The sequence below is a fragment of the Ambystoma mexicanum genome, chromosome 10, assembly GCF_040938575.1.
Source record: "Ambystoma mexicanum isolate Mex_15411 chromosome 10, UKY_AmexF1_1, whole genome shotgun sequence".
Taxonomy (NCBI): Eukaryota; Metazoa; Chordata; class Amphibia; order Caudata; family Ambystomatidae; genus Ambystoma; species Ambystoma mexicanum.
The window spans coordinates 853796159-853823801 of NC_090932.1; positions in this window are offsets into that span (position 1 = coordinate 853796159).

Sequence of the window (27643 nt, forward strand, 5' to 3'; positions counted from 1 at the left end):
CTCCGTCACTCTGGACCCCCGTATGGATACAGCTAACCTGCGTGCTCAACCGCTACCCACCCTAACCTCACATGACCCACACACCCAACACAAACACTAGCACAGATTCGGAGGCACCGAGTCCTACCTCAAAACACATTGTGTATAGGCGCATCATAAATAACCAATAAAGTAAATAAGTAAAATACCCTTACAGTATCTGGGCCTCTCATCCAACTCCCACACACATAATTGCACACACAGACGCCAGTTGCTCCTGGTTCTGAACCTATCCTATCCTCACTAACACACCCCGCCTCCTTCTCTTGCAGAGCCACGTAAGCGCCTGGAGACTGCCCTTGGTGGTATAAATCAACATAACAGATATGTCTACTGGATGATATTTTCCATTTCATGTATCTTTTATTTTCTCTAGTACTTTGCATGAAGATCCATCTCGTGAACTTTGAAGCAGGTGAGATTTAAAAGCCATGGCATTTGCCACTCATCCCCACCTACCCCAGTTGGGGTTTTCCTCTCCAAGAACATTGTTAAAATGGTTACTTTTATAATACAATTTTCCGAAGCAATTTCCTAGAAAGCCTTATGATTTAGAGGAAGGTTTTGACAGATAATGCCGGAGATACCCCCGTTTTAAAATGGCAGGTTTGTCACATTCCTCTGCAGGAAATCATGAATGTGCCCATCAGAAAAGTGTGTGCCCAACGGAAACACTGAATGCACAATGGAAAAATATGTATGTCACGTCACTGACGCAGTGCCTAATACAGTGTGTTAATATCACACTGGGTAAAATGCCAGCCACATGTCACGTGTCAGTAGGAACTCCACCAGTTTTAAATATTGGTGAAGCCTATATATTAACAAACATTTGAATACTCTTCCAAGAGATATAATGAACATCATTGTTAAAGTACTTATTAATAAAATAAAAATCCAAATTGCCGTAATGTTTGGAGTTGTTAGTATGAGTGTCATGTGCCTCCTCAGAACTCCAGGACAGGAGTCCATGAATGACAAGTTCGCAGCTCGCCACTCTGTGACCTTTGGCTGGGCATTTTGGTGGCTGTTCCGTGGTGCCAGTCCCTGCACCGCAGCAAGAGCAGAGACCGTTATCTGTGGCAGTCTCTTGGGCAGTAAACCCCCGTCGTTTCCCTCTCTGGTGCGGTGCTGCCTGTGGCATACCAACCACACCAGGGTGCGGCAGGGCTCCTCATGACATCCCAGCAAGGCCCGCAGAACCACATTGCCTCTTTCTGCAGATGGCTCCTCCGCACCTACGCAAGTCTGTAGCGTGGCCTGACCACAATCCTCTCCTTCCGCCATGCGGGTCCCGTGCGTCATAACATGGTGGTGGCTGCAGGGGTCAAGTCCTAAAAAAAACAAGTGGGGGACTCATTAACATACCAATTGACTGTGGTGTCACCAGAAATTAGCATATCAAGGTACCCTATGAAAAGGGGGGGGCTTCTGAAAAAGTAGGGAGACTCCATCCACCCGTGTGTACGCTCGGTTTATGCCCTGAGTGGCAGCATCCCACTGTAATTGCACTTACCAGCATGCCTTGTTGCTACCAACAGAACCGACTGTGTGCATCCAGTAGCTTGGACAATATTCCTTCTCCTGCAAGCCTCATGATCCTTCGTTTGAGGTCACCTCTTACTCGGGAGGATAGTTCAAGGGGCAACATGCTCGCCTTGGAAGCAAGACGACATGGAGCACGACAGGTTCGATCCCCGCGTCTACGCTTAGAAACCTCTGGGTATTAAGCACATTATTAATAACATATCATATCATTACTGTTTGATCTTGACCCTTGTAAGAGGAGACTATCCCCATGAAAGCTGTTTCTGTTCAGTGCATCATTACTACCAAACTGGGCTGTATCTGGCGGGTCCTATTTTGTATTATTCAGCTCCCGGGAACTTATTCCATACTATTCCAATGGGCTTCCTATTTGGGTTACCTTCTTTGTATTCTTATCTAGTAAACTCCGAGTCTTGTCTCCTTGGAGAGGTTTGTCAGAAACGCCCTCGATTGCCTCTGCCCCTCAGGTAACTTTCCCTTCCCGCCTTCTGCAAAAGAGATAGCTAGCCCCAACTCAGTGGCGTGCGCCTGCTTCACACTGGCCTACAGTCACTGCCCAACCTCTTCTTTCCCACTGCAGAATTGAGCTCCTTGCATCCTGTATCTGGAGAATATGAGAACCTGAGCATGCAACTCATTGTGGACCAAAGTGTTTCTCCAATTATCCAGGTAGATGTTAATAACCTCAAGATGTCACTCAAATATTCAATGGTGCTAATTAGAGCATGCGTAATGTGCCAACCTGGCCTGGGCGCTGCTCAAATACACCATGACACTATCTTCCAGATTTCAACTCAAAGTGCCAGCCAGTCACCATAAACATTGTCATGCCAATGTCAACATTGACAATCCCTTTTCAAAATGATCCGGTCAAACTCTCGTTGTCCTGCCAGTTTCAAAACGGTCATCCCAGTTCTGCTTCAGTCAAGCATAGTGTCATTCCAGTTCTTTCATTGCCTCTAGCAAAATGACATTCCAGCTTTATCCCAGTGAAGCACGTTGTGATTCTAGTGTGCATTGCCCCAGAACCTTTCCATACCAGTATATTATTGTTCTCAGAAAATGACCAGGCTAGTTTCACTTTATCCGCAGAAAACCATTGTGAGTTTCATCACTGGCCATGTCAGAGATGCCATGCTAAGCACATTGTCATGTTAGTTTCCACATTGTCCCTAGTAAATGACCATGCCAGTTCTATGTTGCCCGGAGATGATTGTCATGATAGTTTCAAAAGTGCAATACGTCTGCTGTCGTTGTTTTTCACAATAGCCTGTCTACTATTAATCTTGCCCCTTTAAAATGAATTGCCAGGATATTGTGCAAGTCTATGCAAAAAGGACGAGCATACTCGCCCTTGGCAATTAAGGGGTTGCTCGTCTCTATATTGCTTCAGTGAATTGCTCTGTCAGTTTCAACAAGGCAATGCCACTGTTTCCTGAGTTCAGCACATAGTCATGCTAGTTTCCACATTGATCTGCAAAACAACCATGCCATTTCCCTTTGCATCCAGGAAATTGGCATGCCATTTTCCACAGTGCATTACAGGTTTGCAGACGCTGAGCACATTGCTTGTTTCAAGATTGCTGTGCCACCGTGTCAAACCGGATATTAAATTATGCCTCCTATTATAACGATTTGTATGTATATTGGCCTACGCCAAGTTGCTTAAAATTGTACGCGAATAACTCTCTATGGCAAGGTCTTGACCTTAGAAATTGATGTAAGCCGCCATCTTGAATCAAGCCTCCATTTTAGGTTAGAACCGCCATTTTGGGGTTTTTGTACAAAGTCACCCTGTAGTCTAAAATGGCTGTCTCGTGTGCCCTTGTTCTTGCTTTAACCTCTCCAACCTCTGTAGGAGAGTTAATGTCCAACCTGCCTTCAGGCTACATGTTAGGGTCATGTAGACCTTGTCCTTTGTTGACCTCGGGAGCAGGGGATTACTTGAATTAGTAATGTTAAACTACGAGTATACAAGAACAGTAATGCTATCCAAATATAATAGGTGAAACATTTGTTTGGTCTGTATTAAACCAGCATGCAAAGAGTATAAATGTTAAATTAATGAATAATGGAGTGTGTTAGTAAATGTGTATAAAAGTAAACCGCATACACGAGATATGTAAATTAGGAAAGTGAACCTGGCGCAACCCTAGCCCAGCGTTTGATTAACCTGTAAGAGGGCTGGACATCATTTTACAAATTGTATAAATGCGTCAATGTCCAGCTAGGAAATTCTGTCACTGCTCACATTGAACCCTGCTGGTGGTCTCTGTGATGTATTGACGGCCGAATAGCTATTTGTGTACTTTGTTGAATACTGTTCAGTTTTGTAATAAAGATTCTGGGAATCTTTATGAGCCTGTGTCGGTGTATTTTCCTTTGCTCGGTGTAACAGCCGTAATATTGTATTTTTTCTGATTCCACAACCGAGCTTTGCCTAAAGCCACCTTCACATTACCCAATGCCCTGTTCACACTGCATAATGCCACTTGAACACTAACAGAACACTGTCCCATGCCAGTTACAAATTCCACCATAAAATTCCACCGTATACCTTTCACATTGTCCCCAAAGGATGTATCTTTGCCGATTTCACATTGCCCCAACAATATTGCCCCATGACACTTTCACATTGCCGCTGGATGATTACCTCTTGCCACTTTTACATTGCCTCCAGATCATGCTCACTGCCCATACTACTATTACATTTCCCCAGAATATTGCACCATGCCAGTTAGTTTAGCACTGCTAAAGATCATTGTGCATAGCTACTTGTGCATTGCCTCTAGCATATTGCCCTATGCCACATTTAAATTATTCCATGCCTTGTTCACATTGACCTAAAATATTTTCCACTTTTTATTTTGCCCCCTAGAACATTGCATCCTATTTAGATACCCGAAACCCACAGACAAGCACATGTACACACAGACACACCACACACACACACACCACACAGCATATACTTGCAGGCCTCCTGAACTTTTATCTCCACCATATCACACAATCCTGCATGGACTGGGGTAAATAAAGGGTCTCCTGCTACAGGATGACATCCCCCAGGTGGGCTGACTACTCTGCCATGCCTGGAATAGGTATCACATAACACAGTGATTCCATTCACCCAGGCATGTGACGTAGGCGCTCTACATTTAGAGGCGGAAGACAATGGCATTGAGACAAGCCAAATCTCCTCTAGAACACATTTCTTTTTTTAATTCTGGAGAATGCTTTCAGGTACCCTCAATGTTCTCATTCTAGTTCCTTCGAGTCTTTAATGCATCAAACACTGAGTCTGGAAATAAATCAAATATTAGGTAATGGCTGACATTACAGTACAACACGAACACTCAATAGGGGGTATTTGCAAGCCTGTAGTTTTAGTAAAGAAGCAACTGTTGCATATATTTCTGGGCTGTCCACTGTGTCTGCTCTATGAATATGGTACACTGGCATCATGTGGTTTGACTCATACACCAAGTGGAATGTCCCCGCTATCTCACACTATATATCGAAGCGCTTTGAAACACATTGTGTATAGGCGCTTTATAAATAAACTATCATATCATATCAATCCAAGACCCTACACTACCACCTGCAGCGTAACATTCTGGATCATAGCCATAAATATGATCACATGTACCCAATTGGACAGAGATCTGCCAACATCAGCTGCACGAGGTGGGCACCACTTTACTGGCGTGCTGGTGTTGGCAGCTGTGCTTATGTAATGACCCTACATACCTTCACATTTTCAATATTTTTTTTAAAAAACTCAGTTCGCTCTGTCTAGAACAGCTTGTTCTAAAAATATACTAAAACAAATCGTCCACACAAACAAAAGCAGTCATACTTCCAGAGCAACTGTGCCCGTTTCTCCATAGTGTTCCCTTCTCCGCATGTTGCAGAGGTCATTCCATGTCTGAAAGTAACAATTCCGAGCAGGTCTCCCTGGCATGATTCAGTGCGGGGAAAGATGCCGCCAATCAGGAAGCGGACAAGAATGGCTCATTTCCCCGCTCCAATAAACGAGGACTAGTCCTTTGGCTGATTTGCTCCTGTTTCTTATTACTGAGTTGTTTAGTGAAACATGTGAAGACTGAATGAAATAACTGAAGGGACTGCTGAACTCATAACTTATTTAGGCCTCTCATTTGTGTCACAGGAGCGCCTGCTCATTGCCGGCAGCCGCTTGCCCGGCAGGCTCGCGCCATATTCAATCTACTGACCGGAATGTTGAGCACCAGTATACAGTGGTCCTGGATCCTTGCGACTGGCCAGAGCGGCCTTTTTACCCCATGCCGATTAGGTGGCATACAGAAATCACATACCGATCACATGCCCCAATAAAGGGAAAGGTCTCTTTAGATTTATCCGTTATGTAGGTGAGTTTTAACACCACGCTTTTTATTTCATTAGGCATTTTTATCATTTCGGTGCATATATATTTTTTTGAAGCTGTGCTAAATTAACTAGTGCACAGGCCCGTGTCCGCCGGCTAAAGTGCAGGTTTTCATTCACACAGTGGGACCACTATATATCTTAAGCCTACAGCTACCTCTAGCGATGACAACAGGCGAAGCTGTGCAAAATGGACCACTGTATATCCTAAGGCAACAGCTCCCTCTAGCAGAGCATTTTGTGAGTTCAGGCAGTCTCTACTGCGCATGATGGCATCGGACAAACATACGCCTGGCCTTTAATTAATAAGTAGATATGTGGCTAAATGGCCTTAGTAATGAGGGGGTGTGCCCCTAAAGATGAATAAAGGACCCCAAAATTTGAATAATTTCCAGATAAATGTATGGTGAGTTTCTATTTTTTTCAACACATCACTTAAAAGAATAAATGAATCGATGAATTACTGAATTAAATGATAACTATCTGTTTATGTCTATAAATAGATGTAAACAGGGAGATCAAGAGCGAGGGAGAGAAATGGAGAGAAAAAGAGAGACAGAGTAAGGGAATACCAGTAAATGTGTATTATGATTCTATAATGACATTGAGAAATGTTGGTAAAGTAATAACAAAACCAAACTGACAAAAGGCTGAGTGGTCAGCAACGGTCATCAGAACTCCAAGACACCATTATCAAATCAGCCGTGCAGGAAGGCGGGTGGATTTCTCCAGTATCCCACAAAAACTGTCTCACAGGATTCCAACACTGGGGAAATCCAAAGCACATACATGAGCCACCATACCACTTTGCACCAGCAGGGATAAACTGTGAGTTGTGCAGGCGAGGCCCAGCTCTGAGACCTTCATGCTCAAAATAACTCTGCTCTGGTTGGTCTGTTTTTTTCAATGGTGTTTCCTTTGTCTCAGCAAAACATTCAAAATGTGTATCGATTAACGTTAGATGGTTGCAGACACAGTGGGGATTAGGTAATTGAGTGTGGCTATGGTTTGTGGCATGTCCCTTTAGATATCTGTATGTTGGATTATATGAAGCTGGTGAGTGCATATGGCTGCATGAAACAATGATTGTAAGCAGGTGATACTGTCATCCATTTTATTTGGTTTTTACTGTTCTAAAACCCAGAAGACATGTTTTTAATTTCTATTATTTCACATGCAGGAAAGTATAAGCTCCCATTCTGTATGGGGAAAATAAAGCTGCAATCATACCATTTTGGCTCAGCATGTCACTATAGCGATTTATATATTTTCAGGTTGTTTTAGTAGGTGATGTGGACACATTTGAAAACAACTCTAGAAAACTGAGTGGCCCTCATTACGACCCTGGCGGAAAGTAACTGACCTGACCGCCATAGCGTAAATAGCGTTTCCGCCATTGCACGACGGAGTAAAGTGCGGCTAATTCTGACCCATCGGGCACGAGCACTACGCCATGGCGGAAGTGCAAAGTCCGCGATGGCAGAAATGTCCCCAAAACGCCCCTCACCGCCGTCGTACGGCGCCCTAGGTGCAATTCCGCCACCCATCATAGCGGTCACCGTAATGAGCGGTAATCGCAAAATACGGTGACCGTAAATATACGGAAACGGAAGTAAAAACATGGGCCCGGAACGGGAAACAGCACGCCGTACACCTATAAAATCAGAATCCCAACACAACCATTAAAAATCCTACCCTGAGACACATCCCAACCCGTTAGCCACCCTAGTGAAAACAATAAAAATGGGAAAAGTTGCGAAAAAAGCGTGCGACCGCAAGCGGCAGGTCCACTTCTCCCATGAGGAACTCACCGTGCTCACAGAGACCCTCCAGGAGAATGCTGCCGTCGTCTTCTCGACGCAAATGACCAGGACGGCACTTGCGAACAAGAAGGCCATATGGGCCCTGGTGGCACAGCGGGTAAGTGCGGTGGGGACCGCACCCCGCAACCCACAGCAATGCAGAAAGCGATGGGACGACTTGCGGATACGCGTACGGAGCATACTATCAGCCAACCGTAACATTGCCACAGCTACCGGGGGAGGATCGGAATCACCCATCAAGTTGACCCCCTGGGAAGAAATCTGTGCCTCCACCATTGGAATGGAGAGTATAGAGGGAGTCGGAGGGATGGAGAAAGGAGTGCAGACATCCGAAGAATCAGGTAGGTGGGCCAAATAAAACAATGCTAAATCCACAATGTCCAATCATGTGAAGTACCATGTGTCCACATAGTGCAACAGAAACACATGTCCAGGAGAACGTCCACATACATTGGCCTGATAGCGCACTTTAAAAGTCACATTAAATACATAAATAATTAAAAATCCTAAAAACACCCTCTACACGTGCAGCATGCACACCCTGACTGCAGGCTGCAAAACAACTGCATCCTCAATCCACACAAAAATGAAACCACCTCCAAGGCCCTGACCCAAATCACCCTCAGGTACCACCCCAATGCATGTGATACATTGCCATTCCAATTTCCACAGACCCATAAATAACGCTCGCCCTCCTTTACTCCAACACAGGGTCCGATTCAAACGACGAGCTTCAGGACACCCCTACCAGCACACCTGCAAAGAGGGCCAAGACCAACGGCCAAAGACCCTCCACCTCAGCTGCACGGATCAAGACACGGCAGCAGCACAAATCAAGTGGCAGCACACAGGAGGGGACTTCAACAGGCACCCCAGCAGGCAGCATGCCCACAACAGCAGCACCACAGGTCCCCCCAATGGATGCCACAGAAGGCACTGCTTCTGGTGGCAGCAGCACCATAGGTGACACTGCATTAATGGCAGCATGCTCCGACACAGAAAACGGTGCTGTCGATGTAGGATCCATCCATGACCTGTCTCAATCCCCCTGTTTGTTTCATCCCGTACACCATGAGGACACCACGCAGGGGCACCCACAAGACGACGACTGGCCATCCCCCACAAGCCCTGTGGCAAGGCAACATGAGGTGATCAGCCCCTCTGTGACACCACCGCAAATGGGCATGGCCCAGCAGAGGCAACAGTCCCTCGACCAGGTGATCGTGCAACAGCAGCAACTGGCCACGCTCCTCAAGGAGCATGCTGATGAATGTGGGGGTACTAAGGCAGCCATAGAAACATCTACTGAGACAGTTAGGGCAGAAATGGAGAGAAGTACAGAGACACTAAGGGCACAAATGGAGAGAAGCACCGAGAGCCTGAGGGTACAAATGGAGAGAAGCACCGAGAGCCTGAGGGGGGAACTGCATGCGACGTCCAAAGACGTATGTGCTGAACTTGCCGCTGTGCGCCGTGTGCTCACTGAGCTCTCACAAACCCTTAGGGACATGCATGGACGTGAGCAGGCAGAGACATCATCCGTTGCAAGTTCCGTCCAGGGCAGCCCCCAACGTAGATCTGGGAGGAACCTGCGCTCCACAGGCAGGGGTGCACCTGATACCCGGAGAGGGGGCTTGCAATAGCGTCTGCCCACTGACAATGAGCATCTTTGGACACTGGTGTTCGGGGGGGAGGTAGGAGGGTGGAGGGGGTGTGTTGGGCTTTCTTGGGTGGCGGGTCGATGGGGTGTGTAACATAATTTCACATATGCTATAAACATTTCACAATCATCCAATGAGATGTGTGGACATTGATCTTTGTGTACGAGGCCTTTATAGGCGTACAGTCCATATTGTGCATGTTCCAGACACACACAGTGCCACAAGTCCCGTGTCCATGTATCAGCCACCAGGCGTGAGTGCTAGAAGCATGAATCAATGATAATCTGACGAATTTCACGGCCCTCCTGTGCCTCGCGGACTCCTTGAGGTGCTGCCACATCCCCACCCTCATCATGACCATCTTCAGGTGCTTGCAGTTCTGCGTCAGGGGGCATGGGCACATTTCTACGTACGCACATGTTGTGTAGCATGACACATGCCATGACCATCTTGGCAACCTTCTCATGGCGGTACAGGAGTGCCCCGCCAGACCTGCTGAGGCAGCGGAAACGAGCCTTCAGTAGGCCGAATGCCTGTTCTATGACTACACGGGTACGTGAGTGGGCATGGTTGTAGTCCTCCTCATGCTGGTTCTGTGGGTTCCGGAGTGGTGTAAGGAGCCATCTCTTCAGTGGATACCCGGCATCACCTGTATGTGGACAATAAAGGATGTTTGTGGAATGACATTGCTACGTACGCATCCCCCCCCCTTCCTGCCAGGTCATTGGCGCATCACATACCCCACATCATCATGCATGAAATGAGACTCACCGAGTAGCCAGGATCTGTTCCCTGCGTGACGCTCCATGTAGCGTGGAATTGTAGAGTTCCTCAAGACCATAGAATCATAGGTTGATCCAGGAAATCGGGCACAACAATGTGTAATGATCCTGTTGGAGTCACACACCATTTGTACATTAAGAGAATGATATTGTTTTCGGTTGCGGTACTGGAGCTCCATGGCATGTGGGACAACCAATTCCACATGGGTGCAGTCGATGGCACCAATGCAACCCGGTATGCCGGCAAGTGCATGGAATCCCACTTTTGTGTTCGTAATTTCCTGCTCCGAGCGTGGTAGAGAGATGTAGTCGTCTGCGTGCTTCAGGAGGGCATCGAGCACTTGCAATAGTGTCCGTGACAACAGTGGCTGTGAAATGCCATGCAACTGTCCGACTGTGTGCTGGTAGGTGCCTGTGGCCAGGAAGTGTAGTACAGACACCACCTTCAGTAGGGGTGGGATGGCGGTTGGGTTATCTATCATGCTGACAAGGTCAGCGTGTGTCATGTCCACAATGGCGGTTATGGTGTCCCGGTCCAAACGGTAGAGGGTGTGGATCTGCTCATCAGTGAGGTTGAACGGATGAGCTCGGAGGCGTGGGATTGCGGGCTGCCTGCGTGGTGGTAGTGGCTGTGCTGGTGGGCCTTGCTGGCCCTGCCTTGCCCTCCTCCTCCTCCTGCGTCTCCTCTGTGCGGCCGGTTGTTGTAGTAGTTGGTGTTCGTCTTCTTCTTGAAGTTGGAGTACTTGCAGTGCTATCAGGTCCCCCAGGGCCAACATCGCTAGTCCTGCTGGTAGCATTTTAGAGTGGGTGTGGTTGTGGGAGGGGGTTGGGTGTGCAATTTATGTGTTTTCAGGCAGTATAGCCTCCACCTGTGGTGATTCATTCCACCTGTGCAAGCTGCAATCCCCTTTGGGCGAGCACGTCCCGCACACAACGCTGCAATTTGACGCATGGCATCTTGCTATTACAATCATGTATTTAATCCCGATGGCAGTGAAATATTGGTTCATATGTTCATTCTGCTATGGTCCCATTGTTTGACATACTATCTTTACAGTCGCGAACAAACTTGTGAAGGGTCAGTGGAATGTAGTACTCGATTAACGGTGGACCCTCATGCAGCACTGTACCGAGGTTCACCGACGGGCGGGGCGTCCCATTTGTGAGTGAAGCCAGTTGCCATTTTCACACACTGCCGCACTACATGGATGAATTTGTGATTTCAAGCGGTCACAGATGCCTTTTCGACGTGATGTTGCAAATGAGGAATTCGAAGGACAGCGCTTTCGGTTTTCAGCTAGCGGCGAGGAGACGCCCACAGGTCTGACTGCAGATATAAAGTTCTATTGTTTAATGTCCTTCGGACAGGGGCCATGGCGAGAATGCAATGATTGATATGAATAGTATGGGATGCGCAATAGCGTAGTGGACGATAAGGCCGGACGTTCCCAAATACATGTTACTTCACAACACTGGAATTCCGGGCTGGAGCACAGTGGATTTTGCAGACTGCATTACGCACAGACTCAATGGAAATTTCACATGTTATGTGAGTAAATAATCAGGCGTTTTCATACCGGGATGAGGGAATGATGTATGGATGCATGGACAGATGATTTAATTGAGAGTTTGCCATGTACATGGCTTTTTGGAATCTATCCACTTCCCCTGCGCTATGTGATGCAGAGCTGTCATAGTGGGACCATCGTCTATCTGCCCTTGTTGAACCCTCCCTGTCTCGACGCGCCTTCAAACACTTGTGTCTATGCACGTTACTAATCCCATCTAATGGATTCTGTTTTAACAGACGCATGCACACAAAGACTCGTTTGTAATAGTGTTTTCACCTCGATTTATATAGTTATGATTCGCAAGTGATTTTTGGGTGGGAATAATCCTTTTGAGTGGGCTAGCATGCATATGGCTGTAGATTTAGTGTGATCATTGAAGTGAGTAATTCAAATGAAGTTCTGATGCCCATACTATTCTTTTTCATTTCATTTGGGTGACAGGTATCTCCTCCCCTTTTGCCGCTGCCATCTGTATGCCACTCCTGCAGATGGCTTTTACTCCCGACACCTGCTGCTTCGTGTTAATCAGTGGAGCACCATTACGATCTTATGGGACGATCGCCAATGGGCCACATGCCCTTACGCAGTACTAGTGGCTAGGAGCAACATATCGACCTTTCAGCTGGACTAGTGCCTACCTAATGGGACGGCCCTGCGGTTCTAGGCGCTTCCATGTTGCCTTTTTGAACGTGAATGTAGCCCCTGTGTACCATGAAGGAACAGGGCGTCACACAAGAAGACGCTGGTCATTTATTGCGGATGCAGCCCACAATAATGAAATATATTTTGGAGTTCATGACCTAATGGCTGTATGGGCTTGGTGATTTTGTTGTGCATTAAATTCCTATTATGATATTAACCGTGTAGCGTTATTCTTTGCAAGTAATGTAGCATATTCCTATTTGTGGAGCGATGTATTGTGAGAAGATCTGCATTGGGTTCCGGCTTCTGAGTATAGTTGCGTGGTACTGTACTGGGCGCGTTTGCCTACGAAGCCCAGTGAGGTCAGGGATAGGGGCTGCCATTATGACTGTTTTAATGATGTCATGCTCAGGGGCGGGGGATTAGCTTTTGTGTGACAGATGCCGGTCAGCCAGGTGGATTGATGTGATTATCAGAATATGGCTGGTCACAGGCGCCTGTGTTTGCGTGCGTTTCTTGGAGGGAGACTGAGGTCATGTCCATTGGAATTGCTTCTGTATTCGTGCCATCTGTGCCCTGCAGCTCCCATTGGCCCCTCTTGAGATGGGCCTGGCTGCTCAGTCACTCTGCCAACTTGTGTGGTACATGCTTATGCTGATGGTTGGTTTGTTTACTGGCAAGAGTACAGGGCTGGTGCAGTCTCCCTCAGGATACTGCTTTGGATGTTGCCTTACACTGGTGTCAAGCGATGGGGGCCTGTTGTTGTTTTGTCTCATATTTAAGTTCATATTGCTGTACTTGAACCTTCACATGCCTGTGCTGCATCAGTACGGCAATGGTGACATGGCAAATATGGATGGCCACTCACAAGGCACTTGGAGCCCCTACATTCATTTGTTCGTTGGCATGCATGGGTGACTTGTACATTTCACTGGTTGCATTGTGTGACTTCATTGCACCTACGAGGAGTTGTGCAATGTGGGCAGGGAGTGGTGTACAGGCACTCAGTAGGGCCATTTACGGTTGGTTTGCGTTGCCGTACTTCTCACCATGGCGGAATGGTACTTTCCGCCATGCTTGATGGCGTTAGGTAAATGTCCGCTAGGGTCAGAATTCGCGTACCGTTGCGCCATGGTGGTAATTACGGTTTTGCATGGCGCGCGTGCGCGTACTTGGTGCAGTTAGCGTTGGCGTTCACTACGGTGTCGCTAATGGCATCGTACTTTACGGTGACGGGTCATAATCGCACCGAGCGCTATTCGATGGCGGTATTGCATTTCCGCCATCGTTTTTCGATTTCCGCCAGGGTCGTAATGAGGGCCAGTGTCTTTTTTTAAAACCCTTCCCTTTTGTACACGTTTTACTAGCCTATCACTTGCCTGAGATGATTCCAGCTGCACCACCGCTATTCAGCTCAGCCCCAATGATTCCAGCCAGTAAAATCCCTCTCATTCACTCATCAGTAGGAGGGTTCCCACTGTATATATATTTCGATGTCCAGCACTGCAGATCTTTGACAGAATGCCATCTGTGAGGGTGTGAATGCCTTGGCTTCTGATGCAGGAAAGTATGCTTCTGAAAGGAAGGTCTGCTACTCAGACCACCCCCTTTAATAATGCTCCCTGCTAAAATCATAGTTCACTCATGTGACTTTGCTGAACAGTCCCCTGATGTGCACAGCACCAGCCCTGAAGTGGCAGCAGGGCACGTGCAAGGGTCACATGTGCATTCCTGTCAGCTGCTTGAAGACAAAGTCCTAACAGACAGAGGTAGCTTTTTAATCATCTGTAGCTTTGACTCAAAATACCGTAATCGTGCACCTAGTCAGCCTGGGGGCACATTAAACTGTAAAGATAAGTCATGTCTAGTTATGACCTAATGGCTACTGGGGTAACACAAACAGCCACAACATTTGGATAGCTTATTAGTGTCAGCTCAGTGAAATTTCTTCAGCTATGACAAGACTGATGTGTATTAGCCATCTGGTCTGTGTGTCTCCACAACAGTCATGAGAGACAATGCTCAGGAAGCTTCTCTTTTGATCCCCCTGAAGAAGGAAACGCCTTTCTCCCTGGGCACTAGAACCCTCCCCGGGAGGTCTGCTGGCAAGCAGTGCTTCAAAGTCAGTCCTGACATACTAAAGCACTCTCACACAAGGGTGCTGATTACTGGAGTCCCTTTCAAGTATTCAGACATGGTAAGGGGGTGGAGTTAGAGTAGCTAATAATAGGAGGTAGGCCAAGAAAGGGGTTCCGCCAACATGGCTTCTGCCTGGTCTCCATAGATTTCCTGCCCCTTCCCACTTCCTACAGACAAGCACTCAGGGTGTGATGTCAGGAGGGAAAGGACACTTGTTACAGCATCCTGTATTGGACCCCTGACAAAAGGCTTGATTTGGACCAATTTTGCCTTTATTGGGGATGGAAACCCTTCTCTTAGTTGATTCACAGTTTGACTTCAAGAAAAGAAAGATTCACCTGAAACTGTGTTGGGGATACAATCTACTCCAATGTCCTCTGACAAAGAGGTGCAGATAGAGGGCTCCAATGAAGAGGAAGCCCTCCTCCCTACCCATCCCAAGGGACACTTTGTGGTGAGACTACTGTGTGGACAAGGCCTACTGCAACAGGGGCATTGTCACACAGGACCCTGTCACTGGCTGTGACAAAACCCCTGCAATTGCCCTCTTTAAACTTTCATGGTTGGGAATGACTGGAGAAAGAAATCACCTTGCTAAAGGAGACCAAGGATTGGGCCTCCCAGCAACACAGATGTCAAGGAACAACCCAGGGCCTTGGTTTCTGGCTCGTTCTGCTTGAAAGCTACACCTACCCGCACATCACCTACCTGTCCTATACTTCTTCATGCCATGTGCCATTGCTGCTTGGACCTCACCGCATGCTGGACCCAGATGACCAGCTCATCAACCTGACACTCAATCACTGACTCAGGAGGCTCCTAGAAGCCTGGCTAAATGCTGCTGAGCCCCCAGAAGAAGAACTAAATATATTTGAAGTGGTCATATCCCTTTGGGTTGCATTAAAGCTCCCTAGTGACTTGCAAGACCCCACTCTCTACCTTCTAGATCTCTTAGCTGACAGGACCAAAACAGATGCACAAGATTGTGCCCAACTGCTGTCTAAAAAACCAGAACGCAAAAGCCCAGATTTAGTCTTTGTGACAAGGTATTCCATTCAGAGTCCACAAATTAAAGACAGCGTGCTCAAAAGATGGAGCATAATGCAAAACGACCAGAGGACCAAAGAACTGTTTGCTCAACCACCGGTGTTTGCTTATCAAAAAAGTAATAATTTTCGTAACCTATTGGTGGACACAGATGGCAAAAAATCCAAATAGTGAATCGCTGAGAAACACCCCGGAACATATCCATGCAGGAAATTGCAATAACACCATCAAAGGATCCTATATATCACATCCCAGAACAGGAGAGAAAATTCAACTTAAAAACCATGTCACCTCTCTATCTGAAAACATTGTCTATGCAATAAAATGCCCATGTGCTAAGGATTATGTCGGTGAGACTGCACGCAAGGTACGCATACGTATCAACGAACACAAATCTTGTATTTGACTTAAAAACCAAGCATCAGCAGTGGCAAGACATTTCACTCAGAACGGCCACACAGTAGCACAACTAAGATTTGCGGTGCTGGAGGTGATCCCCACCAAAGGACAGAGTGTCAACATGAATAAATTGAGAGCCCAAAAAGAAGCATTATGGATTGAAAAATTGGGGTCTCTAAATCCAGATGGGATGAATGAGGAACTCGATTTGAGTTGTTTTTTGTAAATAATTGATAACATCTGAATTGAAGGGGAACAGTACGCATACATCATTCACTTTGTAGTTTGATTTCCACCTACTTCATCTTGACACTAATCACGAATGAGTTTTCCGTTGTGTTTTGTTTTCTTATTGTTCTCTTGTTTTGAACATTCTGGTCCATATCAATATTTTTTGTGAATATTTATATTTTTTCTCATATTTTTAATTATTTTTTTCAATTTAGAGTATGGTGTTTATTTTTGATCGTACTGAACTATCTTTTTTCTCCCCTCTCTTTCTTCTTTTTCTTCTTCTTTTTTCATACGCATATTATTTTACATTTTTTACTCTCGGATCATTCGATCTAGCGTTTGTTCGCTGTTTCATATGCAGTGCATCATCTACACTTGTATTCTTACACCACCTTAAAATGGCCGCCTTGTTAGCTCAGAACATTAGGCTCATTTCCCCAAACAAGCAAGCATTCTGGTTACCATAGTTACCTCCTTTGACTAAGCTAGTTTCGTTTTACACGTGTGGTAGACAGCGTTCAGCCGCTGCTCCGCGCTGCACGATCATCACTCAGGTACTGTCTCCCTTTTAACCCGGCTTCGGCTGCTGTTTCCATTCCATCACGTCCATTTCCTGATAGTTTCTTCTACCGTTCTATAGATTCGCGCTAAGGCCCAAGACAATCACGGATGCGATTATCTCCGTCACAAAAAGTCACCTTAGATAGCAGTGAACACGCGAACAGCAGGTCAGTCACCTGCCTCCATACATTTTTTGAGCAGCTAAAATTTTGTCTAAGCATTCTAGCTTGACCAGTATGGTTTTGCATATATGCACAGTCTCATGTCAGTCTTTATCTTTTGTTTTTACTTTTGCTTTTTATTTATGAATTTCCACAATTTGATGAACTTCGTGATGAAAATGACTCAATTACATATGACCCATTTTGATGTCCAATTGGTAACGTACATTTTTTTGTGATACACGAATGCATACTTAATTCATTGATTGTTGTTTTCTTTTGCTGTGATTGTATTACTGTTTGATTACATACTTGCTTATATATTTACTATGCAAGCAGATTTGACCATAAGGCAATTGGAAATCAGATATTTACAGGCCCTGACGAAGGGTTCATTACCCGAAATGCATAGGCCTTCAATGCGACATTTTTTCAGCCTCAGAATTTCAACACCCCGTGAGGGTGCCAAGCTTATGCGAATAATAAGCAACAAATAAAACCATATCTGAACTAACTGTTTTACTGTTTTAGTAATCATTCTTACTATTTGAATTCAACCACTTTTCAGTGGTCAACGCGTGTGCAGCCCACACCGCTGGCCTCACGGCCAAGGTCTTTTTTTCCACCTTCTTTGAACTTGATCATCGGCTGCTGAGAATCGTGCTTGTTTGACCCTTGTCTTGGAACCCAGTATACCCCTTTCTTCAAAAGTCTGCATTCTCTGTGTTTTCTTTCAAAGGGGTGGATCATTGGTATTGTTAAGGAGTCGTGTGCATTGTTAGTTGTTAAAGTTCCTCTTTTTTTTTAACACACCTTGTTTGGACAGTCTTTTATGTTGGTAACACCATACTATTGTTGTTTGTGTTTGTTTGTGTTCCAACTTCATCAGCTCACACCTTTCCTGAAGAGTATAGCCTGCCCCGAGCCCATGTTACCAAAAGAAGCAAAGGAGGTACACCTCTCAGGCTGTGCCTCCGGTTTCACATGTATTATTGGGAGCACTGCAGGTTTAGTAGCAATGTGGTGCCGAGTAGATGTCTCAGACGCTACTCATCCCTGTACTCCAGCAGAGAAGTAGATGTTTTGACACAGGAGCAAAATAAAATTTACTTCTAAAGTAGATGGAAAGTGTTTGCAGTTCTCAGTGGTTGAAATCCACACCTCATAGCATTGGCGTTATAAAACCACTACTGATTGTTCAATAGCAAAACACAAACGCGTGTGTGTCTGTTTCTTCAATGAAGCTAATATTTATCAACTGAAAACGTGTTTGTTAAAAAGGTAATTCATTTTTAAGCACTGCCCTTCCGCACCCCACACCTAAATGAGGGCCATCTCCACAAACCTAGAATCTATTGCACAACAAAAACAATCTTTGTGTCAGTGAAGGGTAGTTCTTTTGTCAAGTATAGGCACACTGCAGGAGTGGCACATTGATTTAATCCGCATCTATCAATACCTCTAGGGGGCAGCATTGCTCGCACTGCACCCTGCATTATCTTCAGGACCAAAGTGAGGAAAAGTCCAGAGGCCTTTAGGTTAAGGTACCGAGCCGTGAGTAGGTTTCGCTTCATCTGAATCCTAGCATCCACTTGTTTTCAGATACAAAATTAAACAAGTTTTCCCATTTGCGCCAAAGCCTAAATAATAATATGCATTTTGATCAGAACATTAGGACACAGGTTGGGTCGATTCAGGTAGTGATCAACAGAAATTAGTGACATCTTCATTAATCGCGTAGGTAGAGGTTACATTTGAGAAACCATATCCTAACATTCAGGTTGAGGTATCCCACTGACAATATTTTGAATAAATGTATTTTTTCATTTTCAAAATCGATGCAACACCCAAGTTTGTTCCCAAGTCCCAATTATAAACAGGATCCCAGACTCCTGTAGGCAATCTATATTATAGACCAATCGCCCTTCTTGATGTGCCAGGAAAAATGTTTGCCCGGCTGATTCTTCGTGATTTAAACCACTGGACTCTGAAATGAAACAATTGTGATCCTCACCAAACCGGATTTGTTGCCTGGATGGGCACCTCTATTAACATAATGATTCTGAATGCACTAAAGTCACAGTCTGCTCGCTTGAATTAGCCTTTGTATCTTGCCTTTGTCGACTTTTGGATGGCGTTTGACACGATTGATAGAGAGTTGGTGGTAGAGAAGCTGCAGAGCAGACCTTGTCCGCCATCTCTACTTACTCTTATTCATTTACTACATACAAACACAACCATGCTTGTATGCCTGACATTAGACGACATCCTTTCAGCTTCCTTCCCGACTTCTCGGGGGCTCAAGCAGGGATGCATTTTAGCATCTATTCTTTTTCATTTGTTCATACTTGACATGAAAGACATTTTCCTTTCTATAATCTCAGGTGCCCCCAAGCTGGGTTCATATCTGGTCCTGTGATTATTATACGCGGATGACCTTGTGCTCCTGGTCTGCAAAGATTACTACATGCACTCTGCCGATATGCTCAAGAAAATCAACTTACAATCAATTTAGATAAGACTCAGGAAATGAAGTGTGTAAAAGGTAAGATCCACAATTTGAAATCCTGCAAATGGACTCTTCAAGGCATCAGGTTAACTGAACTTAATCAATATAAATATTTAGGGATCAACATACATAATGTAATCAATGACAATTCCCCACTATATTGATTTTATTGAAAAACTAACAAGCCTGTCTTCACAAGCTCGTATATTGATGTATAAATATGGCAAGTTTTCGTGCGGATCTGCCTTGATTTTCTATAGGCAGAAGGCTGTCCCTGTATTGAACTATGGAGCCGAGACTAAAATACCTTAAAATCAACCCTTTTGCGACAAAATCGAAGGCAGATTATGAAGGAAGATCTTCAACCTTCCAAATTGTGCTCCAATATCTTTAATTATGTTTGATCTGGGACTTCCATCCTTATATGTGATGTACCTGTGGAAATTATGTTCTTTTCTGAGAAAATGTTTGATGGTCAAAGACACAAAAATATTTTATATATTTTAGCAAGCTGTCTTCTAACTTCAATACATGTTTTCCCCCTTAAATGGAGGAATCATGTTTATAATGCCTTGGCAGACTCTGACATTTCCATTGAACTTTTAACACAGAACCCACTTGAGCACAAGAGAAACTATATCAGCTTGATTGGATAAACACTCAGCACAAATGTGGACAATATCGTGATTTTGTCACTAATCCTTTATCAAAGTAAAAGATTGAATTGCATAGAGTATTACTTGATCAAGTTTCCGTCTGCACAATCTAGAAGTATATACCTCAGATTCAGACTTAATATTCTGTATACAAAAGACATCATGGCACGGAGAGCTATCATATCCATGAAACAACATTTTTGTAGATTCTGTAAAGATAAATGATAGAAAGAAACTCTACAACATTTGATTGCTGAGTGTTTAACCTTAATGGAAAAACGCTGCTTTTATTTTAAATGACATTTTACATCTTTTGAAATTTTAGACACAAGGGATCTATGGAAACAAATTTGTGCTACTAATTTAATTACTGTTAGGATAGCTACAATGCAATTCTTTGAATTTTTTAGACTTAAAGAACTCACATGATGCATAATCAATATTAAGAGTTTTATTCTTTTTTCTTTTCTCTTCATTTTCTTCTTTACTTAGATATAGCTCACTTTTTATAGTATCCATGGTAAAAAAAAATTATTGTTGTGCTAAATGAAATATCAATGTACCCAAGAAGATTGTAAGCTTTTAAAATATCTGGTTGTAAATTACTGATTCATGTGAACATTATTTATGTCAACACTATCAATTGACACGTGATTATGTTTGAAGTTATCTAACTGATTTTATTAATTGAACAACACTGATTTATATGAAATTATGTGTAATGGTATGTAATATTGAAAGATTGTATATACAGCCAATACAATCAAATAAAGAAAAATAAAAAAAAACAAGTCCCAATTATCTTCACTTGTGAGGTAATGCATTATTCGCATCACTTTACATGTTAATCAGATCACTGATTATGTTGGCATCAACAAAACAGAAACTTGAGAACACATGGATCACACCAACCATGTTAAATTGGGTAGAGGTAATTAACTGACAGCAAGCGCGATAAAGATGTTTGCGGTATGTAAGGCAAACCCTTCCAAATTATAGAAATATCCCAAGTGGGGGGGCATGTATCTATGTCAGGATTGCTAACGGCTAGGTCTCTCTCCCGTGACCCCTCCTCACCTGAGGTTCCTGAAGATGTGTTCAAAGTTCGTGAGGTCCCTCTACTTCCTCTAGTGGTAGCTGTCTGGGTCTTCTTTCCTTGGCCATTTACCTTCTTATCGTGGAGGTAGGGACGGGCTCCACTGGAGGCCACCTTGGCAACTGGGGTGGATCGAATTGGGTGGATCGAATTGCTTCCAATAAACTGTCCACGGTGGGAGAGTCTGAACAGTTCTTCCGAAGGCCTGGTACATGGGAAGGGTGGAATCCATAGGTGCACAAAAACGGACTCATCTTTATGGCAGAATGATATGTGTTATTATACGAAAATTCTGCCAAGGGTAACAAGGATGTCCAGTTGTCCTGCTCCCTGTTACAGAAACTTCTGAGGTATTGCTCGAGGGTGGCATTCAGCCTCTCAGTCTGGCCATTGCTTTGTGGATGGAATCCCGATGATAGTGCTCTCTGTATTCCTAATTGTTTACACAAGGAAGCCCAGAATCGTGATGTAAACTGCGACCCTCGGTCTGAAAGTACAGTCTTGGGTAACCCATGTAGTCGAACTATTTCACGAAGAAATACTGTTGCCATTTCTGGAGCTGTTGGGAGTCCCGCAAGTGCAATAAAGTGGGCCATCTTACTAAAGGAATCCACTGTCACCATAACGGTTCTGTGACCTTCCGAGGGTGGCAAATCCACAATAAAGTCAGTAGACACGTGTTCCCAGGGCTGAGAGGGTACCTCCGGTTGTTGCAACAGACCCAAAGGTCTACCAGTTTGGGGTTTGTTAACAGCACATACAGGACAAGAGAACACGTATTGTTTGACATCTTGAGACATGGTTGGCCACCAAAAAAGCCTCTTCACCAATTCCGTCGTATTCCTCAGGCCCTTATGTCCTGCCAGGGGAGACTCATGGCACCACCTCAGCACCTGCGTCCTCAGAGTATGTGTTGGGATGAATAAAGCTGAGTCGTGATATAATAGTCCATCTTTGAGAAGGAGATTAGGGTCTACACGGTGGCTGCGCTGAATTTCCTCTTGCACTGCTTGCAGAAAACTAGAAACCACTGAAATAAATCTCTTGTTGGCAAGTAGCAGCTCGTTTCTGGACTGTGTCTCAGAAGAAACTTCCCAGCTTCTAGACAAGGCGTCTGCCAAGATGTTTTGAGAGCCTGGTAGATACGTAAGGTGAAAGTCGAATTGAGAAAAATAATATGCCCACCTAGCATGTCTAGCATTGGTGCACTCCATCTGTTGCAGCACCCGTAAATTACGATGGTCAGTTCTTATGACAAAGGGCTCAAGGGATCCTTGTAAGAGGTGCCTCCCCGGAAGAAGGGAAACGCTACCCCCCGAGTCTGTGCAGGGGCGACGTCGGGGGAAACCATCGAAAGCCCTGCGATCACACCCAAGCCTCAGGTGTAGCCGAGGATTCTCGCTTGATGGTTTTCCAGGTCCGATTACAGTTGTCTACCGAGAAGTCTGTGGAGGTTTTGGCTATGTTGGATAGCGGCGCAGCAGGGAACTTTGTGGATAGAGTCTGGGCTACGGATCAAGGAGTTCTCTGTCAGACTAAACACCGAGCCATTCCAGTCGAAGGAGTTGATGGTACGCCTCTCGTTTCTGGACCCATAGTTTCAGAGACCGAACCTATATGGGTACAGATGGGAGATCACCAAGAAAGGATCAGTTTTGACGTGATAAGAGCGGCTCATTTCCCCATTATACTGGGGATCCCTTGGCTCAGAAAGCGTAATCCCTGCATTGATTGGTCCCTTAACACTCTAAGATTTGACTCTGAGTTTTGTCATGATAACTGCCTAAGTAAGCCGGTACAAGTGAGACAGGAGGGGCAAGGAAACACTCTACAGACTAAGGTGGTCTCGAGCATTCCGCTGATATACCAAGGCTATTCCGAAGTATTTGAAGGTTCCACGCCTCCTGCCACCCCACAGACCAGAAGACTGCTCCATCGAGTTACAGGAGGGTGCAGTGGTGCCCTTCGGAAGAATGTTCCCTTTATCTCTTCCAGAAAGGAAGGCCCTTAAGGAATATCTGGAGGAGAATCTGGAGAATGGACTGATCCGGGAGTCACGATCTCCTGGTGGGGCCTCCCTGTTCTTTATACCCAAGAGGGGAACTACAGAACTAAGACCCTGCATTGACTATAGAGGTCTCAATAGGATCACCTGTAGGGATAGATATCCAATGCCACTGATAAGAGATATCCTGGAGGCGGTGCAGGGATCACGTCTATTCACCAAGTTGGATCTAAGGGGGGCCTATCATCTCCTTCGGATTAAGGAAGGAGACGAATGGAAGACTGCTTTTAGGACTCCCCTAGGCCATTTTGAATACAGGGTGATGCCTTTTGGTCTGGTCAATGCCCCCGCAATATTCCAAAGATTTATGGATCGTATATTCTCAGATTTACTATATCGATCCGTAGTTGTTTATCTTGACGACATCCTTATTTTTTCTGTACATCTGAACGAACACATCCAGGTGGTAAAGGAAGTTCTGAGACGTCTCAAAGAGAATCAGCTCTTGGTGAAGCTCGAAAAATGTCAATTTCATGTTGACTCTATCCCCTATTTAGGTTTCATCCTATCCAATAAGGGTGTCAGGATGGACCCAGGGAAGATTGAAGCCATATTACGGTGGCCAGAACCCAGGTGTATCAAGGAGGTTCAAAGGTTTTTAGGGCTGGCGAATTTTTATCGTCGATTCATCCCTCACTTCTCTAAGATTGTTCTACCACTCACAGCACTATTGAAACAAGGGGTTAGGTTTCAGATGGACTCCGACGCAATACAATCTTTTCAGCATCTCAAGAGTTTGTTTACTTCTGCTCCCATTCTGGTCCAACCTGACCAGACACGTCCCTTTGTTTTGGAGACCGATGCGTCTGAGAACGCTATTGGAGCGGCCCTGCTCCAGAACTCTGAGGACGGAGCGGAACATCCGGTAGCTTATTTTTCCAAAACCTTGAGCCCTAGCGAAAGAAATTACTCGGTATTGGAGAAGGAACTCCTGGCTATGAAGAAAGCTTGTGAGGAATGGAGGCGTTGTATACTGTCAGGATTGCTAACGGCTAGGTCTCTCTCCCGTGACCCCTCCTCACCTGAGGTTCCTGAAGATGTGTTCAAAGTTTGTGAGGTCCCTCTACTTCCTCTAGTGGTAGCTGTCTGGGTCTTCTTTCCTTGGCCCTTTACCTTCTTATCGTGGAGGTAGGGACGGGCTCCACTGGAGGCCACCTTGGCAACTGGGGAACTCTCCCGCCAAGAGGGACCCCCAGTAAGCCCGTCCGAGTATCCAGGGAAAAAGCTTCTTCGGCACCAAAAAACCCTGAAGCACACAGGCAGAACGTGGAGCTTGATCGGACCGGCGGTTGAGATACTGTAGACCGTAGAAATATCCAATGTTCAGGGGGAAGCTCCGTGGAAGGTAATAGGGAAAGGCAGAAAGAAGAGGAAGATAGAACAGAGCGAGGTATAAGGATGAACGCCTAGAGAGGCTTTAGTGAGTGCAGAGGCACAGGAAAGGAAAGGAATCCTGCGGCCCGAACAGAGATGAAACTGGGAGCCGGAGGCGAGCAGAAGGAGAGCACTCAACCGAAGCCGGATGAGAGAGAGTGGGAGCGAGTGAAGAAGGCAAGGAAAGATGCCGGGCGGAGCGAGGAGGGGCGGAAGCTGGAGAAAACTCCCGCAAGCAGGACCAGGACCAAGAGCGAACAGCTGGCAACTCGAACAAGAACACCGAAGCCAAAACAGGAAGTGGAAGCGATACAACGCACTGAACGTAGGTTTCAGTGCGTTGTTATAGAAACGCTGCCTGGAGGCGGCCATCTTGGAAGAAGACTAGACCGTACGTAACGGTTCTAGTCAGAGACCGATCACCTAAGTCGGGAAAGGGACCATCTATGCCAAACCTTCCATGGCCGGAACATAACAATCTATTTGGTCGCAGCACTAGAAAGCGGCAATTCGGGTTAAATTGAGAATATAGTACGTCATATTTGCATAGCAGGTGTCTAACAAATTTGCGGCAAGTGCCATCTATTTTAAGCGGTAAAGTGCCTATTAGATTGCAGTTCAAGATAAGTGGCGTTGGAGGCTGAATTGCGAATTTGCATCGCTAGTTTGTATATACAACAAAAGTCAAGGCCGTGTTCATTGGATGACACGTTTCCCATGAACCCTCAACAAGAGGCCTTTCTCTAATGGATGTGGAATGTGGAGAGCATTGTTTTACCCACATAAACTGGGAAGTTTTCAAGTGTTTCCAGTAAAAAACAAGTCGAGTGGTGTTTGAGGCACTGTTACAAGCACAGCTCAAAAGATTGTGTACATATGGAAATTAGGGGCGTGTTCACTTTATGACACACTTCCCTGGAGCCTTCATCAAGAGGCTGTTTTAAAAACCGAACGCCGTGAATCAGGAATGGGAAGATTTTCACAGGTAACCGCTTAGATAGGGGCAGCACTGGTTGGCCACATTTCCATGTGGGTGTTTTTGTGTTCAACCGACTCTAGAAGGGATGCATATATTTTGCCATTATCAATAAGTATACTGGGAATCGAGTCCGACTAAGTTAGATTTGTGGTTGAGATAGCAAGTGCTACATTATGTTTGTGAGGATATTAGTCAAGGGTTGGGACCTGATAGAAGGAAACAAATTGTGTATTTTGATTGTGCTTCTAGGATTGGTGATAAAGAAGCAATGCTAGGACTAATTTGAAGTCAGTGATTTGGCGATTTGAAGTATTAGAGCGAAGCGATTTTGGTAAGGCCTATTTTTTGGTGCAATGATAATAACATTGACATATTAGTGTTTGAATAACTTTGAACTTAATCCTGATTTGGAAACTATTACTTTTCAGATTGATCATTCGAAATTTGAAAGACTTGCTGAAGATTAGTGATCTACATTTGAACGTTTGCAGTGTCAATTATTGGGTGAGAAACCTTTCTGGGTTAGTATTGACTAGGCAGGTTAAACTTAATATGATTGGAAACCAGTTCTTTTGGGACTAATGTAATCAGTATTTTCTAGTTGCAGTACTTCAATTTATTCAGAGTATTGTTGGTGGACTTCTCAAGTGTTGCAGTATAAGATAGCTTTTGAATATGAATTATAGGCAATTATCATGGATCATTCTACAGGAGTGTATACGCATTGAAAAGGTCTGATTAACAATTGAATATTGAATATGTAATGGAAAGATATGTAGAATGTTTGACAAATATCTGATCTTCATTTTTTTTTCTTTTATTTGGTCTTGTTTTTTATTATTTTTTATGACTATCATGTACTGTTTCCACGCTCCACAGCGTTGTGACCCATCAATGGTTGCCACTGGTCTATACATTTTGATTACATCATTTTTTTAAAATATCTTTTGCTGTTTTATTCCATTGCTGTTGTGGTGTCCTGAGGAGGACCTTGATTGTGAAGGTCGAAACACGTGTCGGCAAAATTGATAATTAAAGACATTTGCAAGAGTGGTTGTAAATGTTGTTGTTTATTATTATTTAGGCATTGGCGCAAATGGGAAAACGTGTTTAATTAGGATTGTACATAGCTTTGCAGGGCTTGAAGCTATCCCCTTTTCCCCACCTTTTTCAGCCTATTAGTGCTGTTTAATACTAATGAGTGGCTCACTAGATAAAGGGCTGGTCAGCGCAGTGGAACTGTAGCCCATATTTTAGCTAGATTGTTTTCAGATACACACTCAACATCAAATTCAGATATATGTGTGTCCTTTTGGGTGCCCTGTTTAAGATACCAAACAAAAAACAGCTAAAGCAGGGCTCATTGTGGAACCACCGAGGCGGATAACTGTGGCGCCAATCCTATAAGGACTAAATGAAGGCGGGAGGCAGTGCCTGCATAAGGTGATTAGTGCGAACAAAGGGGGAAGACGCAGGTCTCTTAAGTGTGCACTGAAAGTGGAATCAGGAATAGCCTGCGCCGATCAGTTCAGAAACGACAAAGGCATGGCAAAGAGCGGGAACAATGGGAGAGCGTGAACATGGAATTGGGACCAATAGGCCACGATTTGAGCCCCAATAATTAAAGAGTGAATGCTAGCAGTGATTTGCTGCTGTGCCACAATCAGATACTTGAGCACAAACTTGAAGAAAAGGGAATTTAGCCATCATGCTGGCCCAAATAACTTTAACAAGAACGCATCACATCTTTAGAGATGTAGCAGCCAAAATGGCGGTCTTTTTTCAAGACAGTTGCACTTGAATAAGACAAATTCACGTGTACAGTTTATGCATTTCTAGTACATTCACAGCCATTGCGTTTGTTATGAAATGTTTCGATACTGCAAGGTATTCAGCACTTTCTCGGCCAACCTTAATCTGCAGTCGACAGTCAGTCCTGAAGTGAACTTGCAC